Below are 18,117 nucleotides of genomic sequence, written 5' to 3'. Positions count from 1 at the left end.
CTAAAATGGGCAATTTGTTTTAAAAAATTAAAATCTCTGATTTATTTATCTGTTTATATTCTTGTATTCTTTTTTCGTGTGCTATTTTATATTGCTTATATATATTCTCTTCAAAGTGTTCAATAAAACACACACACAAAATTAATTCTTGACTCCATAGCTGATAGGAATATGTTAAGTCCACAGTCCCATGCCAGGAAATAAATCAACGTGTGTGCCTCAGATCTAGACACACATTTTTGTTTTATTCTTGTTCAACAAGAATACAAAGAGAGGGGTAACCTATAAATCAAGGTGGTGTCACTAATGGAAATCTGGACAGAAACCTGATATTCAGCAGAGTCTTTGACCAATATCTATAAACTGATAAAGCTGTCTTCTTTATTCTACTTAATCCTTCTTGGAACTTTTCACTTTTTAAATAAAATCTGTTCATGCTAGGACTGCTGCTCAATTAAGAAAGGGCTGGCTTCACCCAACATGCAGAGCCAGGGATGGGCAACTTTTTAAAGGTCAAATGTCACACTAAGTGTCCTTGCAAGCCCCAAGAGCCACCAAGTGGGTGGAGCTACAGTAAATCACACTTGAGGGCAGGCAGAATTGGGGGATTTGCTTTGCTTTAGAAGCGTGATATACTGAGTTGTGGGCTTGTAGTATAGGTTTCATGTGTTTTTCAGCTCAGAATAATGGGAAACGGTGTGACATATGTTTCCAGCAATTGCACTGCACTCCTAGGCTTAGATCTGGACTTAGATGTCACATGTGGCGCTCAGCCATAGGGTGCCCCATCCTATATTAAGCTATAATTTGATTTGTTTGCTGATGGCTTTCTGTGAATCCAGCCACAATGATTTATAAGCCATGGCTTATCAAGATTATCAAGCCAATTATGACTTATTTGAAAAATTAACTTTGGCTGAGTGTGATGTGTGAACCCAGTTAAAGAAAAGAATGCAAACAATTTATATGTGTTTGTGTGTTTTCAAAAAGAACAAAATCATGTTCCTACTTTTAAAGCTTATTGTACAGTAGGTCTGTTTGTTCTCATTTTGCACCCTTTGAGCATCTGCTACTCTAATACACACGCATACATACGCATATATACATAGATACATACCTACTATCCTATGGTCATCCTTTTGCATAAGGTGAAGTGTTATCTAAATGGAAAAGATCTCCAGACAATGATTGTGGATGTAGCCCAAAGACTGAAAGAAATTCTGAATCTTGCTTCTTAGAATGAAGATGGCCCATCCACCTTTTTAAAAGGTTATTTATTTATTTATGTGATTTATATGGCCACCCATCTTATATAAACCTGGGTGTTTCACAAAGCAACAATAAAAACATCAAAACCATAAAACCACAGCAAAAACTCCCAGTGCCCCAAACCCAAAGACTCCTAAGTGCATCCACATTCAATTTCAGTGGGCACCAGCCTCCATCCTACCCCAATGCTATATTTGCATATGCCTATTACTGATACATGATTCTAATCATTATTAATGATTTAAAAAGGAAATTTCAGATTTAAAAAATCAATTTTATATTTTGAGGATATCATTTCAACCACAAAATTTCTATGCAAAATGCAAACTTTAACCTTCACTTGATTCTTTTGATTCTGATGGGATTAAAATATGTAATTGTATAATCTGTCAATTGATTTATACTACTTGTCATCTATATTACCAATCAAATGATAGGAGCTAATCTCCAAAATCCTATTTCATACCAACAATTTTAAAAAAATAGAATTGGTGATTGTGAAATATAATATAATTGTGCTGAAAGAGTTTAGCATTGGATCCTGAATTGGAAGATCAGTTGTGAAGGTCCCACAAATCAGCTTATCTCCTTCTTTGCAGTGTGCAACAACTGTAGCAGAATTGTCAAGCTCAAGCTGTTCTGTAGGACAAGAAGAGTCCTACTGGATCAAACTAGAAATGTACATAAATCAATAGCCTGCTCCCACAATGGCCAAGCAGGTGCCTCCATAAATCTTGCAAACACAGACATGAAGGCAGTAACATACTCATGTGGCTTAACATGTATTCTGACTCTGATTTGGAGACAACCATTATAACTTGCAGCCATTGATAGCCTTATCATCCCTGCATTTTCCATTTCAGAACCATCCAATTTGCTGGCTGTTATGCCACTTTGCGATAGCAGATTCCATAGTTTAATTACTCCATATGTGAGGAAGTCCTTCCTTCTACTTTATTTATCTATTTATGGATGTTTGTGATTTATCTCTGCCTCTGTCCTATACGCCCCTTTCTCCATGTTATTCTTAATTTGTTATCCTTCTTCCACATTCCCCAATACTTGACTTTTTTCTAAGCTAAAAAGCTGCATATTTTGTAACTTTTCTTCATAAAGAGATTCCTTCTATTCCCTGATAATCATTGTAGGTGCTCTTGTTTTGTACCTGTTCCAGCTGTATGATAACCCTTTAAAAATATGGAGACTAGAACCGGCCAGTTTCCCAAGGGTGACTATACTATAACAAATGATCATACGAGCAATGTTTGTTTTCAATTTATTTCGCAGTGATCCACAACATCAGCAGCAGTTACCCACAAGTGCTGATATTTTCATTGAGCCACTGGTCACTGCTGAAGATTCCATATGATGTCACTCGTCACTAGCTCAGAGCCCATCAGCATGTAGGTGAAGTTCTGACTTTTTGCCTCAATATGCATTATTTCATATTTAAATACCGGCACAATGAATGATGAAGAAGAGGCTCAAGAATGCCCAGTGTGAATTGACAGAATACAGTACAATGTAAACCCAGAATGTTCTGCAACACAGAAGTTCCATTGCAGACAAATTGTTAGGTGAGGTTCTGAGAAGCAGTTAATAAACCCAGTCAAGCAACCAACCATTGAAAAAGTTTCTATTAAAGGCAAACATTTAAAAACTCACACAGAATAAAACATTGTTTGACAGCAATTAATATGCGTTTATTTGTGGAAGATATTTGTCTCCTGAATTTCCATCCCTAATGGACTTTCAAGGCCACTAATAATCATTATAAAGAACAGTGTCAATGAAACATCATGAACAATAAACCATGAACCAAGATGAATGAAGAACAGATGCAATAATAAGTGACATATTAACTTATTTATCAGGGACACTTAATTGACAAACACACATCTAATCAAAGTTTCTGGATCCTCAAGTTTGTAAAGATTTACTGGGTTGTCCAGCTAATAGACTACCATAAAAACCACCTCATGCTCGATGCCCGCATAGCTACCCCTCAGATAGTGGTAGAATACAGAGCAAGGTTAAAGCAGGCCAGCAGCGTCATATGGAAGGTGACAGTTTTTGGATATGCAGGGTCTGAAACCTCCAGCTTTAAACAGTAAAGCAGCACTTTGAATCATGCCCAGAAATAAACTGGTAGCCCATTAAGCTGATACAATATTGGTATTATAGAACCAAAAATAATCTGCCTCTAACTGCTTCATTTTGCATCCATGAAATCTCTGGACAATTTTTTGAAGCAGCCCCAAGCAAAGCTTCTTGTACTAGTCATCTCTGAATGTAACCAAGGCTGTCATCGATATTTCCCCAAACTCTCTACAACCGATGCAGAAACCAAAGCTATGCATGAATACTTTGGACCACAGCCACTAACTCCAGATGCTGTTTCCATGAGTGCACCAAAGCTACAGAACAATGGCAGATCTGGAAATAATCCTAAACCACAATCTGCTTCTTAAAGAGGAGAGCATCAGAAATGTGCATCGGAAATGTTTTCTCTGCAGAGACCAGCAAAATCCTTTAAATATTCCATATAGCCAGAGGATGTGCTTGAACTGGGCCTAAAGAGTCCAGGACAGGTTTTAAAAACAAGATGAGTGGAGAGGGGGATAAAGCACATGCTCAGAGAAGGACAGTAGAGACAGGAAACCAAGCCAGGAAGAAGTTTATAAATCATCATCTCTTTTTTAAAAATGGAGTTTTAAACTCCCTGGCTTTGCTTTTGAATTTATTAGCAGTTTCATTTCCTAAGGTAATAATTCATTATCTCATACTCGGCTGCCTGTTCCTGAACTTAAAGAAGCGTCTGTCTTCCTGCCCCCTTTCAGCCTTGCTGTTTTAGCTGCATCATCTCCCAATCATTCACCTCCCTCCCTTGGTAGGCCAGGTGTCTGGTGACAGATGTTTCTCGACAGCCATCCCTCAAACTTCTCTCTCTTTATTTTAGACACCATTTGAGTCAGCCTGGCACTGGATGATTCATTGTGGTAACTGAGACAGCTCCCAGCTGTGAATGAGACACTTTGAGCTGAGGCAGCAGCTGCAGAAGGAAGGAGTAAAAGCTGAGCCATTTGGGGATGATGGGTTAGTCAGTACAATGAGAGGAAGGAGGAAGAGCATGTACAATTTTCTTTCTTGCTCCATGGAAGCTGCTGTCTCCACCATTTTGGGATGCACAAAGGCTCTTCCATTTCCAAAGGATTTCTTGGCCAAATATCTCCAGCTTATCTTACATAGGACTATAGAGACTATTAAGATGTGGTCTTGCATAGATACGGCAAGAAATCGGTGTAGATCCTACTCCAAAGCAAAGACAGCTCTATGAGTTTCCCAGCATAGAATCCTCTTGACATCGTGACTCTTGATGGAATTCTGATCAAAAGGCTAAAACGCAGCCATGATTGAAAGTCAGAGCCTATATAAATCCATCCACCATCATTCATGCTTCTGCTGCCTTGTGCTTGGTGTGCAAGAGACTGGCAACAGGTGCATTACCTGATACTTTCTGCTTCAGCTGCACAGCATCCATCAAAATCAGAGCTTGGTGTCAGGCTACTAATGGTTTGGCACCTCCAAAGCATTAGCTGTGCCATGCTCATTAATGGGCAACACCTGTTTGATTGCATCCCAAGAGCAATGTAAGAAACATTGACATATACTTAGTTGTGGAAAAATATTAATTGGACAAATTACATATTGTAAGTTTCTTCCATTCAGATTTGCCAAGTTGAAAATGGTTGGATGTAAACTGCTGGTTGCAATTCAGGGGAAGTTCACTTCAGGTAGGGCTACAGGTTTTGGCTGCAAAAGTCTGGATGACCACTAGATGGCAGCAACTTGATTCCTTTTGCTACCATCTAATGATCCTCAGATTTTTTTGCTGCCAAGATCTGATAGCCCTAACTGTAGGGAGTAACAAGAATCTCCCGTACATGGGTATCTGATCCATTAAAACCTATGCCTCCCCTGCCCCATATTTCTCAGTTATTGCAAATGTGAGGCATTTTTCACTTGGTTTCTTGGTTTTTGAAAGTGCAAACTTTAGCAAATATATGCATTTTTACAAGCAATGTCCTCTAATGTTTTGTTTTGCAATGCATCCTGCTAGATAATATACATGTTTGTATCCTACCTTTGCACTTTTGCATCCATTTTTAAGTTGCAAATGGCATTGCAAATTGGATAAAAATGTAGATTTCATCACAGATGTGTATTCTAATCCTCCTAAAACCTGCATGTTGAAGAGGTACAAGTATAGTAAATTGATATAAAAATTCAAATGGACCCATGTACTCATCCACTCCATAGCTACATCTTCCCTTAATAAATGGGTATAAATTGTAGACATTTATTATTGAAAATCAACTCCCTCTGTAATTGGAGTCATCAGGATAACGCGGTAAGTGTAGAAAATGGTCACTTGTATGCAAGTATGCTTCGACTTCATGCTGAGTTGGTGATTTTGGTGTGGGGTTTGTTTGTTTTTTAAGGATAACAAACCCAAAAGACCTGCAACATGGATTCCATTTATTAGCGGGAAAGGCAGTTCTGCATCCCATGATAACCAGTAAGTCTTACCCTTTTGTCCCCTCTGCTATTAAAGCATTTAGTGCATGATAAAGAGTATTGAAATGACCCAATGTTTGCAGGGGAAAGGCAATTAAGGGAAGACAAACATGGCATGCATTTTGTTCCCCTTTCTCATCGTGCTTAGAAGAACCAAGGTAAATAGTGCAAGATTCAGGAGAGATAAAACACAGCAGTTAGTTCTGCAATAGGGATGTGCAAAGCTTTAAAGGATGCTTCAGCCTGACACAACTTTGATTCAATCACCCCACTGAAGCAGACCTGTGAAAATCAAAGTGGAAACCCAGTTCTATGGAATCAGGGGCCGGCCCTTTGCATGGCTTCTGATAATGTTGCAGAAAATACCCGATATTTCCCCTTCCATACATGGAATGTTGGGGTGGGGCTGAGTTCTGTGATTGGCTTTCTGGCATTGACCTGAGTAGTGAGTCTGACTTATTGACACTGACATGAGTCAATAAGTTTTATCTTCTCATTAAATTTTTTTCCCATTGGAGCTCTTTTGGAGTAGCAAGGATAACATTGTCTTGGACTTCATTCATTTTCCCAGCTCTCAACTTCTCTACTGAGACCAGCTATTAGAAATATAAAATGTCTGGAACAGTTGAAGCCAGGAAGGAAAAAAAAATCCGCCCCCCCCCCCCATCTATACAAAACAGAAATGTTGAGGAAAACTGAAAAATATATGTATAAAACATTTTTATATCCCTGTTTACTGTTTTAAGTTTACTTTGCTATTTTAAGAATCCAATGCAATATATATTTTGCTTTCATACAGTCATACTAAATCTAGTCATACAACAGTTAGGACTGGTAAGTTTCTTAAATGTGAAAGTGTAATTTACTTAGACAATAATTACATTTTCTAATTAAATTTATTTTAATTGTTTTTAATTTCTGATACAAATAGAATGCTAAGCTTCTGAAACTGAGGTTCTCTTAATTGTGTCAGTTCAACAAGATTTTTTTTTTAACAAAAGGTGAAAATGGAGAAACTACCAACCTGCTAATAAAACCATTGCATCCTTTGAGACTTAGTCAAGAGGAGATCCACCAACCTCTAGGGGGGGAAGTCAGCAGTAATCAAGCCTAGAAGCAACTTAGGGAGTGAATCTTCTTTACGTGTACTTCCTCTGGGAGGTGGGGATGAGAAACATGGGGTCTCTTGCTCTGGCATTGGAAAGTTGGCCTGAACTGCTTAGCATCCACGTCCTGGAACTGTAGAGCTCTGATGTTCTAGAGAAGAATCTTCTTGATACAAGTTCATAGAAAACATTTTGCCCAAATAAAGGACAACAATTTATGAGCACTTTGTCTTAGTGTATTTTTATTTTTAAAGAAAATATTTCCTCAGAGTTCCTTCCAATCCCCCCCGCCCCCCAGATTTCTCCAGGAAAATAAATAAATTAGAAGGGTGGAAGGTGGGGAAATTGTTGCCCTCCTCCCTCCCTCAAGCCTTTCTCATCTTTTCCAGACTCAAAGCTTATCCTTGCTCTTCCTTGTGCTAATGGAACGTTCCCTTTTTGTACCAGTCTTGTCAACACAATGAGAGGCTCAACTTGGCACTCTGAATATAACTGAAGTGGAGCAACTCACTCATGGGTCAAACCTTACTTTTAAATTCTACATGATTGGGGCAACAATGAGTGCATTAGTCCCAGGCTAACAGTGGCAGAAGGCAGGGAAAGTGATGAAATGTTTGTGTGCAGTTGCAATGCAACCTGTGCCCCATATTTGCATGAATGCAACATTACATGCAAGTATGAAAAGGCAGAGCTTGTGTTATGGCCCGTATTTTCTCATTTTGGCATGATCGTGATTAACTGCAAATGTCTCTACTTAGAAACAGGCTGGCCCAAATCTTTATACCTTTTAAGAATAGGAAGGTGGCCAGGCTCTATGGCACCTCTGGGCATCTCACTCTGCCAGTTTGCTTCTGCTGCTGGTCCATAACATCGCTGGCCTGGGTAAATCAGTCCTAATTCAGTCCAAAGGGGAGATAAAAGCACATCCATTGATTCACATTCATGCTTCAATATTTAAGAGCAAACTAACTGAACTGGAGCCACTTTAACATTCAAGATTCAATTTAGAAAAGATTCATCCATAGGCAATAATAGGGAAACATCAAAATGCCTGCCACTGCTTCACTTTTTGGCAAAATGGAATGAAAATAGCAGGGATGACAGACACTTTAGAGGTCATTACCCTGCCAGATTTCAGCTAGATACCTTTAAGGAGTGGTGTGCTGGAGCTGGCTTGCACCGGCTCATGAAAGCAGATGTTAAACTTTCTGAAAATTTGCAAGCCGGTTGAGAGCAGAGCTGAGCCACTACGCCTAATGGTGCAGCATCAGCAATGGAGCTGGCAGACCCAGTTCATAAACGTTTACCAGCCTTTAAGGATTGATAAATTGTTTGAAGTATCATCTTGTACCTCATTTAAGGCACCAATAGCAGGGAAGAGGGAAGGCTAGCACAGCAGTTGGCAAATAATCCAATAAAGACTCTATGCGTACTGAACCAATGTACTGTAGAAAGTATCCTACTCTAATTTTAAAAAAAATAATCAAATTTTATGAAAAGTAGTTTTTTTTTACTTTCCTATTTTTTTCTAGAGTGCCAGGCATGGCACGGCATTGAGTTGCCCCATAGATTTGCCCTTTTGGTTGATTAGCTTTGCTGCCTTTGGTCAATGGGCTTTGTGGGCTGCCAGAAGGGTTGGCATGTATGTTTGGCAAACTTGGCTCCTCTGGGAAAGACTTCTCAACCCTGGCTTTGGTGAGATACCAGGCTGGGCAGGGCCCATTGGCAATGCTTGGCCTCTTCTATGCAGGGCTTGGAAGAATGCCCGTTTACTTGCCCTCGTGGGTATTGTACTTTGCTGCCACTATTCACTGGATTTTCAGGATACCAGGAGGCTTGGCATGATCTGTTGGCAAGCTTGGCCAATTGGCTTCAGTGGAGTGCCAGGCTTCACCTCTTCTGGGCAGTATGTGGTGATATTAGAGTTGTGTCTTGCTGCTGGCAATGTCATCAGATGTTAGGGAACAGATGCAAGAGAATGCTATTGAGTTCATCTCCAACTGTAGCCTTCCTATGGGCCTCTGGAGGACATTGTAGGAACAGAATGCTAGAAAGGCTCTAGTCTGATCTAGGAAAGTGCTCTCTGTATCCCTAAATATGACTTCATCTGACTGGTGATGAATCTCCTTCAGAATACTTAGGAAGCTAAACAGATTCTAGACATTTCTAAAGGATGTACCTGTTAGGCTATGCTTTAAAGCAGCCTCCCTAGTTTCAGACTTCCACACCAGCCTAAAAAAAGATGTGCAGCCATAAGAATGAATTTTAATGAGTTTCTTCCTGATACTGATGGAAGCCTGAAAAAAGAGAGGCTGCTTTAATGACTAGCAGAGAGATGCTGTGCTCATGCAAGATCCAAAGCACTTCATTCATATATATTAAATTTTATTAAAAATTTTAAAAAAGAATTGATGATTTGACAGGATAGATTATAGAAAGAAGAGAGACATGATGCAACTTGAGAGAGATAGGTTAAAATATTATGTACTTATAACTCCGGTGAAGAATATCTGAAGCCACTTTTTTATGTCGTCATATTTTTCTTTATATCTTGCTCTTTTTTAAATTTTCTTTTCCTATTGTACTTTTACTTTTTTCTGTTATTCTTTTCTTTTCAATTTTCTATTCTAATTTAGTTCATTGCAGTTCTTATTATTGTTTTTAAAACTTTTAATAAAAATATATTAAAAAATTTAAAAAGAAGATAAAAACTAACAGAAACTAATAAGGAAAAAAAAAGGAAAAAGAAAACAGAGCTAAAAGTATGAAAGGAAAGAAAGAAAGAAAGATATAAAGAAATAGCTTCCAATCTTCTTTACAGCAGTTATAAGTACAATTATACATTTACCTCTTGCTCTATGGTTACAAAATAACTCTCTTTTTTCTATAATCTCTTTTTTCTAATCATCAAAACTATAAATTATAAGTTCGTTTTTTTTCTGTTCCACGCAAAGTCTATAAGGGGGTTCCAGTCAACAATAAATGGAGATATAGTCTTTTCTTTGATTAAAGAAGTCAATTTAGCCATCTCAGCAAGTTCCATCATCTTCACCAACCATTCCTTCATTGTGGGTAGTACCAAATCTTTCCACCTTTGTGCATATAATAATCTCGCAGTTAGTATAAAAACAAAGTTCCATGACTTTTTTCCAACTGTTTGTCCATCAGTCCTAAAATTCCCATGTCAATAGTATATCAATCTTTAAACTTTCTGAATTAGTGTATGTATTTCAATCCAAAACTTTCTTGCTTTTTTACACATCCATCAAACATGATAAAATGTCCCTTCTTGTTACTCACATTTCCAATATAAATTTGAAGTACCTTTATACATTCTAGACAGTTTCTCTGATGACATATACCAATGATACATCATTTTATAAAAATTCTCTTTAAGATTATAACATTATGTAAATTCCAATCCTTTCAGCTGCACGTTTTCCCATTATTCCATTTGTATATTATAACCAAAAGTTTTAGCCTACTTTATCATACATTCTTTCACTTGTTCTTCTTCTGTTTCAAATTTCAATAAAAGTTTATACATTTTGGTAATTACATGTTCATCATTTGTACACAGTTCTGTTTCAACCTCAGTCTTACAGTGTTCAAAACCATAAACTTGTTTATCTACTTTAAATCTCTCTAATAATTGTAAACAAGAGTATCATTGACAAGTATATCCCTCTGCCACCAAATCTTCTCTTGATTTTATTTTACATTCCGCTTGACAAAATTCTAGTATCTCATGATAAATTAGCCATTTGTGTTTGCTTATTATTTCTCATCTATCTTTAGGTATAAGTGCTATATTAGCATCTTTCCAAGTCTCTGGCATCTTTCCTCCCTATAGGATAGAATTCGTCGTGTTTTGTAGAAGTTGTAAAAGTTCATCCTCAAAGCATTTATAATAAAAACCTGATAATCCATCTGGTCAAGGCACCTTTCCTGGTTTAATCTTTTTTATAACTTCAGAAACTTCCCTTATTGTTATAGGTCCATTCATAATTTGTCTTTGTTCCTCTGTAATCCTCGACAGATTTTGTTTTTTTAGATATTCATCTATTTTCTCCAGAGAAATGTCTTGTCCTTTATACAAATTGGAATAATATTGATGAAACGCTTTTTGCATAGCCACATTATCCACTAATACAGTATCTCCCTTTTGAATTTTCAATAACATTTTCTTTTCTTGTTCTTTTTGTAATTTATATACCAACCATTTCCCTGGTTTATTTGCAAACTCAGAGGTTTTTTTGCTTTACATAATTCATTTTTATTTCCATTTCTCTTACTGTTAACTTAGATAGCTGTTGTTGTAAAAACTTAATTTGTTGAGAGATACTTACCTTTTCTGGAAATTTCTTTACTTCTTCTTTCCTTTTTATCTCATCCAAAATAGCTTGTTTTTTCTCTTGCCTCTTCTTTTTGGGTTCACTATTATGTTGTATAAAATAACCGCTGACAAAAGCGTTACTTGCAACCCAAATCATTCTTAAATCAATGCCTTTATCTAAATTATATTTAAAATATTATTTTAATTTCTTTTTACAATCTTCCACTATTACTTCTTTCTGTAACAATGTTTCATTTAGTCTCCATCTGAAAGAACTAGATTTTCTTTTATAAATCAAACTCACAGGATTATGATCTGAAAAAGTCTTTGGTAATATCTCTACTATCTTAGTAGCCAAGTTCTTTGAAATCCAAATCATATCTATTCTTGAAAAAGATCTATGTCTTTCTGAAAAATAGGTATACTCTTTTGAATTGCCATTTTTCCATCTTCATATATCAACCAGCCCTAAATTGTCCATCAAGTTTTCTAAAAAAAAAAAAAACTTGGTAATTTACCTTGAGTGATTTTAATATTTTTCTCAGAAGTTCTATCTAATTGTGGGGAGATCACTCCATTCCAATCCCCCATCAAACACCAATTTTCATAAGAAAAACCTATTAATCTCTCCATAAGTAATTTCAAGGCACTTCTAAAATACTTTCATAGCACTGATACATATTAGCTTTGACTGCTACTCTGTCAATGCCTTGGTTAGTGTAATTGGTTCAATATGTAGATTAATCATCTCTGGAAATAATCTGCAGCGTATTAATCAGTGAAGGAAAACTTTGATCTGGGGGACTAAAAGATAATAGCACATTTTTTTTTACTATTTGTTTAAAGAAATGTGGATGCCCTAATCCTTCCAACAATGAAATAATATATTTTTTCTTAATTGAACAGAATTTCACCACATTAGCTGTATTAATCTTGTGCATTTGCCAATGCATTTAAATGTATTGGCAAATGAACTGGCCCATCTATTAAAATTGCATTGCCTGCCATTTTATCAACAGACAATAGCAGAACAAGTTCACATCTTGCTTTCAAGCAGATCATTTCTGCCTCAGAATCTAGGCTTTGTATCTTACATTGCTTGGAATGTACTTTCAGGTTAAGTTTTTTTTGAAAACAGGACCTTTTCAGCAGTGTGAAAAGGTCTCATAGGATTTCAATCCAACTACCAGGATCCATAATCTGAGCTGATGTTGGGTGATAGTGAAGCACAAACAGGCATAACAGAGGCTCCTTCTGGATTCTAGAGTAAGAGAGCTAAGGCTGAGATCCCAAGTCTACATGGGGCATCCAAAGCCCCTCCAAACATTTTTAATATGACTAAAAAGAAGTAATCATATTAACTATATTAATCATATTATTTAATTAACATAAATTAATTCAGTGGCCCTGCCCTCCCCACTACTTTTTTGTAATTCTTCCACCATCCCCCTTGCCAGATGTCACTCAAAAGCCAAGCCAGGTATGATTCTCAACCTGAAAAATATTAGTCATCCCTCTTCTTGGAGACACCTAACAACTGTTTGCAGTAGTATGCATGCAAATACAGTATGTTTGGAAATTATTAAAAATTGTTCTAGGAAGATAAGAATGTAAACATCATCATTCACTTGGTAATCTTCAAGCTTATGATGTAGACGGGCCCAATAAACCAAGGGCTGGGTTCTAGATTTTATTTATTTATTTAAATATCACATTTGGATAGCCACCCATCTCACACAAAGCAACTCTGGGCGGTGTAAAACAATTAAATAAAATAAATAGATAAAAATAATCATTTTAAAAGATTTTAAAAGTGATTATTAAAATAGATCATCAAAAAGTTGAAAAATGATTTTAGAAATAATAATAATATTAAAATATTATTTCTTATCATCATCATCACACCATCACATTTATTTCCTATCCTTAACTTCTGCTTGAATCAATTGAGGCACTAGGTCTCTTTTTAAGTCAAGTGGCAAGTGTTCCATGAAGATCTGGTGCAGTTCCAACTCTGTGGTGCCTCCTGGACTCAAAAATAACAGTATTGGCTATATGCATCTCATTGGACAAAAAAAATATTCTCATCTTTGGAGTATTACATTGTTGCTCTCAAGAAAGTTCAGGGGAATCACACTGCTTTGGTGATTAGGGAATGGAATATAATTTGCAGCGTTTTTTCCCTGTCTGCCCCATCACCTAGCTGATCTTGGATGATCTCGGAAAACTAAGCAGAGAGACCAACAGGAAATCCTCAGAGTAGAGACTAGATTGTAATTAACTAACTAACTAACTAATTCATTAATTTTGATGCCCTCAAGTGAGTCTTGACTCCTGGTGACTGCCTGGACAGGTCCCTGTAGTTTCCTTGGCAAGATTTCAGAAGTGGTTTGCCATTGCCTGCTTCTTAGGGCTGAGAGATGGTGATTGGCCCAAGGTCACCTAGATGGCTTGGTGCCTAAGGTGGGATTAGAACTCACGGTCTCCTGGTTTCTAGCCTGATGCCTTAATTACTGCACTAAATTAGAGAGTCTAATAGACTAAATTAGAGAGTCAGAAAAACGTCCTGGAAGAAGGCAGTGGCAAACCACTTACAAATTGTCACCTCGAAACTGCATGAATGTGACCCAGAAGCCACAGAACTTGAGCTCAACTCTAAAGAGGCTTCACCTTTAGGAAACAGAAACAATGAAATGAAATGATTGCTATAAATTTCGGAGGGGGTTTAACATTAGCAAGACACTTGACGCTATATACTACTTCACTAAAGTAAACAAGACTTTGTGCTGACATTTTACATGACCGAGTACGCCTGGTATTTAATAATAATGATGTCTTTTAATTGGCAACAATGATGTAATCGTATCTATACTTCATTTTTATATTTGTAAAGCATTACAAAAGTTGTAAGGACATTAAGCTATATATAGGGTAACTTTTGTTTGTTTACAGTTCTGCTTGATAAAGAAATGACCTGAAATACATAGGATAATAAATGCCATCACCCATTCTGCTATTTATTTATTTATTTGTTTATTTGTTTGTTTTTTTGTTTTTTTGTTTTTGTTTTTATATTGTTACCCAGTACCTTCATCTACAGCAATCCAGAAGCCCATTGCTATTTTATCATGTATATGTCTTGCCCTTTCTAGGAGGAACTCAGAATGATAAACGTGAGTTTTATCCTAAAACTATGTAGGATAGGCTGAGAAAGAAGAGCTGCGGCTGAATCATTTTTACAGGGATGAATTTCCGGACGAAGTGGAGATTTGAACCCAATTTTTTTTTCCTCTTTTTTTCCAAGCCCAGCTATTTATTAGCCTGTATTTGTTTATTGATAAAAAGAATCATTGCTGTGATCAACTTTGCTGGGTTTTGTACTCTGTTCCTTTTCATTCTTTGAACAGCTTATTCCAGAAGATCACACCAGGGTTTTATCACAACAGATTGTAGATAAGGGAAGCGAGACTCTCCCTCGTCTGAGAGACAGGAAGAAGAAACTCATTCAGCCACAGAGGTTTTTCTACTTTAGTCACTGCTGCTAATTCTGCACAAAGGAAAAGGCAGAAACAACATGGGGTGGGGGGTGGGGGGGAGTAGAACCAGAAGCTTATTTCCCTTTCAGACTAGGATTAGAAAATCCATTGCTAAGATTCTTCTTAATCGCCTTACCTCAGACCTAATTATGGTGGAACAAACCAGCCTGCAGAGAAATACAACCAACCCAGTTCCACGTTGGCATTAATGGACTGTTTGAAAACAGCTCAGGGAAAAACAAAGCAATAAAGCAGATAAAATCTGAGAGGATGTGCTTTCTTGGAAGTGGAAAATTCATTAATTAAGACTGTATTTCGTAGCCACGATCAGTGAGATGGCTACCCTTGGAATTTCAAAGTTTGCTGCATAGCACCCCAGCTGTTCTTTTTTACCTGGGAATATGCCAGGTTTTTAGCTTCTACCCTGCCCTAATTTCAGCTGTACATTTGCCTTGCAGAAAGAGGGTTTTTTTTAAGTTTATCAGCATCAGCTGCTATAGATGTCACTCTTCAGAATTCCTCTCTCTCTCTCTCTCTCTCTCTCTCTCTCTCTCTCTCTCGGAGTTTTAGCTGTTAAAATACAAAGTTGGGGGGGCTGAGAAGGAAAAGATGGGTATATCTATTCTCCAAAACCATGTGTGTGTGCATAGGGACACTAAGCACATGGAGTGCAGAGCCTAAAATTTCACACAACTGCACTTGCTCAGCTACATTTTGAACTATTGATAACTGTAAGTAGGACACTCTTCCATACCATATCTTTCCTCAAAAGAACAATTCTTTCCTGGCTTTTAAATCAGCAGAGGATACGGTATTCAGAGTGAATGAGATTTAAGTCTTTGAGTCCCACAGCACATAGCAATAGATTCTTGGTCTGAAAATAGGGATGTTAACAGGCATGTATCCTTGTTTTCATTTATGAAATGTTGGAAGCTTTCAGAGTGTTCAATAATAGTCATGGTCTTCAGGATGGTACAAGGGGAAAACTTTTTGTTGACCAGGATAAGCTGTAGTAGCAGCAGTAAATTTGGAGTGTCAGAAAGGGACATACATTGAGAGTTATTTAATGTTGCTATATTTTTATTACGAGAGTCTCCATTTCTGTGCCAAAATAACTTAGCTGACCTTGGGCATAATGCACTGTGGCTTGGAGGAGGATAGCATTTGCTGTTCTTCACCAGGCAACAAAGTTTATTTACTTAGCTCCGGTTGGGTGGCCATAGTCATACATCAGAGGAGGCTTCTCTGAGAGTCTCTTAAATGGAAGCAGAGGCCAAGGGATGCAGAACATTCCAAGACAGGCATTTGCAAAGCTGGATTTGGAGAGGCAAGCTAGAACAGAGAAGCCAGGTGGGAAAATTAATTAGAGGATGCAACGTCTACTTGACATCAAGTACTTTCCTACCTGGGATGTAATGATATTTGGGGATGACCTTGGGAGACAGGAGGGAGAGCCACAGACTGGACAACTGGCATGTAAAGAAGTCTCAGCCTACAGAAGGGGGGATAGTGTTGGAAGCATTTCAGAAGGGACCCTCTCTAGTTTTCCAGAGAGTAAAAGGAAAGGAGAGGAGAAATACTTTCAGTCTTGCAAGATCCTGTTAATGTAACCTTACAATAAAGATAGAGCTAGTACTCCTGGTCATGCTTCTTGTCTGGACTATCTCGCAGGGTTATCACAGGAGCAGCCAGGTCTGTACACAAGGAACATCACCTGTGTATTTAAACTAGTCAATATGTTCAGAATTGTCCAATCAGTCACTGCTTATCCTTGATGAGCTTTGGATGTGAATTGTTTCAGAAATATATGATTGGCCAAAGGGAATATCAGAATGTATGTTTTGAGTTCAGTTGACAATGAAAAGAAGCAAACATTTTCAAATGCAATGAAAAGGTTTGGAACATATATTTTCTCAGGCATTGTGAATATACAGTATGTTCAAATCAATCCTAGCTGCCTGGAATGGAAATGGCAGTCTGCCTCACAGGCTGGGCAACCTGCAGGCAACAAGTAATCCTCAAAGGCCTGATCTACAGCCCCTCTAAGTGCCCATCTTCCTCCCCCTCACCATGAATATCACTGTTTCTACCCTCCCAAAGAAGCAGGCATTTGGCCAGGGAGGCAAGTCTTCAGAGCCATTACATAATGCCCCCCACCTTCTAGCCTAGCCAATGTTAGAGAATGATGGAAATGGTAAACCCAACATCACACTTATAATAAACATGATATGAACAATCTTTGTCTGTATCAGCTGTTGTCTCCAGTTGCATCTATGTAGCTCAGTTCTAGTAAATGTGATTGCTGTATTTCTAGAAAAAAAGGAAGCGATCTCCAAACTGAAGAAACACACAATGAAAGCCCATCACTACCACTGGAGACCTTTCAGGAGATTCACTGGCAATGAGCATTGTAACGGTTCTTCAGTTTCCTGTATTTCACCCTTGAATCTGGAGAGAAATAACTTAAGAACAGGCAATATAGACAAGGCACATTTTGATTCCAATCTCATTGGGAAGTTCTTCTTAATTTCTGAACTCCCAAAAGACAATCTGTGAACCTCCAGAAGTTCTTGGACTCCAACACCTACCAAGGAATTGCCAGTATGGATAGGGGTCAATAATAACAGTATCTATAGTTCAACAAGAGAACTACAGTTTACCCCAAGCCTTCCTTAACCTGAAGATTTTATACAAAAGGTCTTTTCAACCTGCACCCTCCCAGTTTCTGCAGCAGCTGCAAAGTGTCAGAGACCTGAACCAATTACTGAATGCTAACTTACCACAATGTGCAAGTGATCTGTAAATAAACCACTTCACCAGATGGTAAGAAAAGTCTTATCATACTTCTGTCAATGATCAAAACTCTAAAGATGCAAGGAAGCAGCACCCCCTCAGTATCAGCTGATAGAGTGACACAGAAAAGAACTGGGTGGTACTTAATGGACATCAAAGAGTCTTTAGGCAGAGTGGGACAACCAAGTCGGGAGAATGAGACTGGAAAGCACTGGTAAAAGACTTCTGCTAATCTTAATGATGTCTCTGGCTATTCCCTTCGTTCAGGGACAGAACTGCCATTCAAGCTGTTCTTCAACACTTGCAGTGATCTGTTGCCTCAGATAAGGTGGTAGAAGTCCAGTCCACTTCTATACAGGGACAGCAAAAGGGGTGTGCTAAGTTGGTTTGTGCCTCATGTGGTAGAAGATCACAACCAGACTGCAATTTTGCAAACAATAGTAACCATTTCCTTGTGTTTCTTAGAGAGTAAGAGAAGATTAACTTTCTATTTAAGTTA

The 18,117-nt window shown here is 37.8% G+C and overlaps 1 long non-coding RNA gene across 2 annotated transcripts in view; it reads right to left on the bottom strand.

Moving 5' to 3' along the window:
- Positions 1–1,448: 1,448 nt before the first annotated feature.
- The window catches only part of LOC148216325 (uncharacterized), a 32,557-nt gene continuing 15,888 nt past the window's right edge, over positions 1,449–18,117 (bottom strand). The window contains exons 2-3 of one of the 2 annotated variants that reach the window (XR_015795737.1): positions 7,738–16,157; positions 1,449–7,116 (exon numbers count right to left, since the gene is read on the bottom strand). This is a non-coding gene — a long non-coding RNA (uncharacterized LOC148216325). Of the gene's footprint in view, positions 16,158–18,117 lie in introns of both variants that reach the window. The other variant, XR_015795738.1, reaches the window with a different exon arrangement.

Source organism: Python bivittatus, unplaced genomic scaffold (assembly GCF_059951505.1).
Source record: "Python bivittatus isolate LINGU-HERP-01145 unplaced genomic scaffold, Pbiv_v1 ctg000220_np1212, whole genome shotgun sequence".
Classification (NCBI taxonomy): Eukaryota; Metazoa; Chordata; class Lepidosauria; order Squamata; family Pythonidae; genus Python; species Python bivittatus.
The sequence above is the reverse complement of the archived record's forward strand: the minus strand, read 5'-3'. Positions and strand labels throughout refer to the sequence as shown.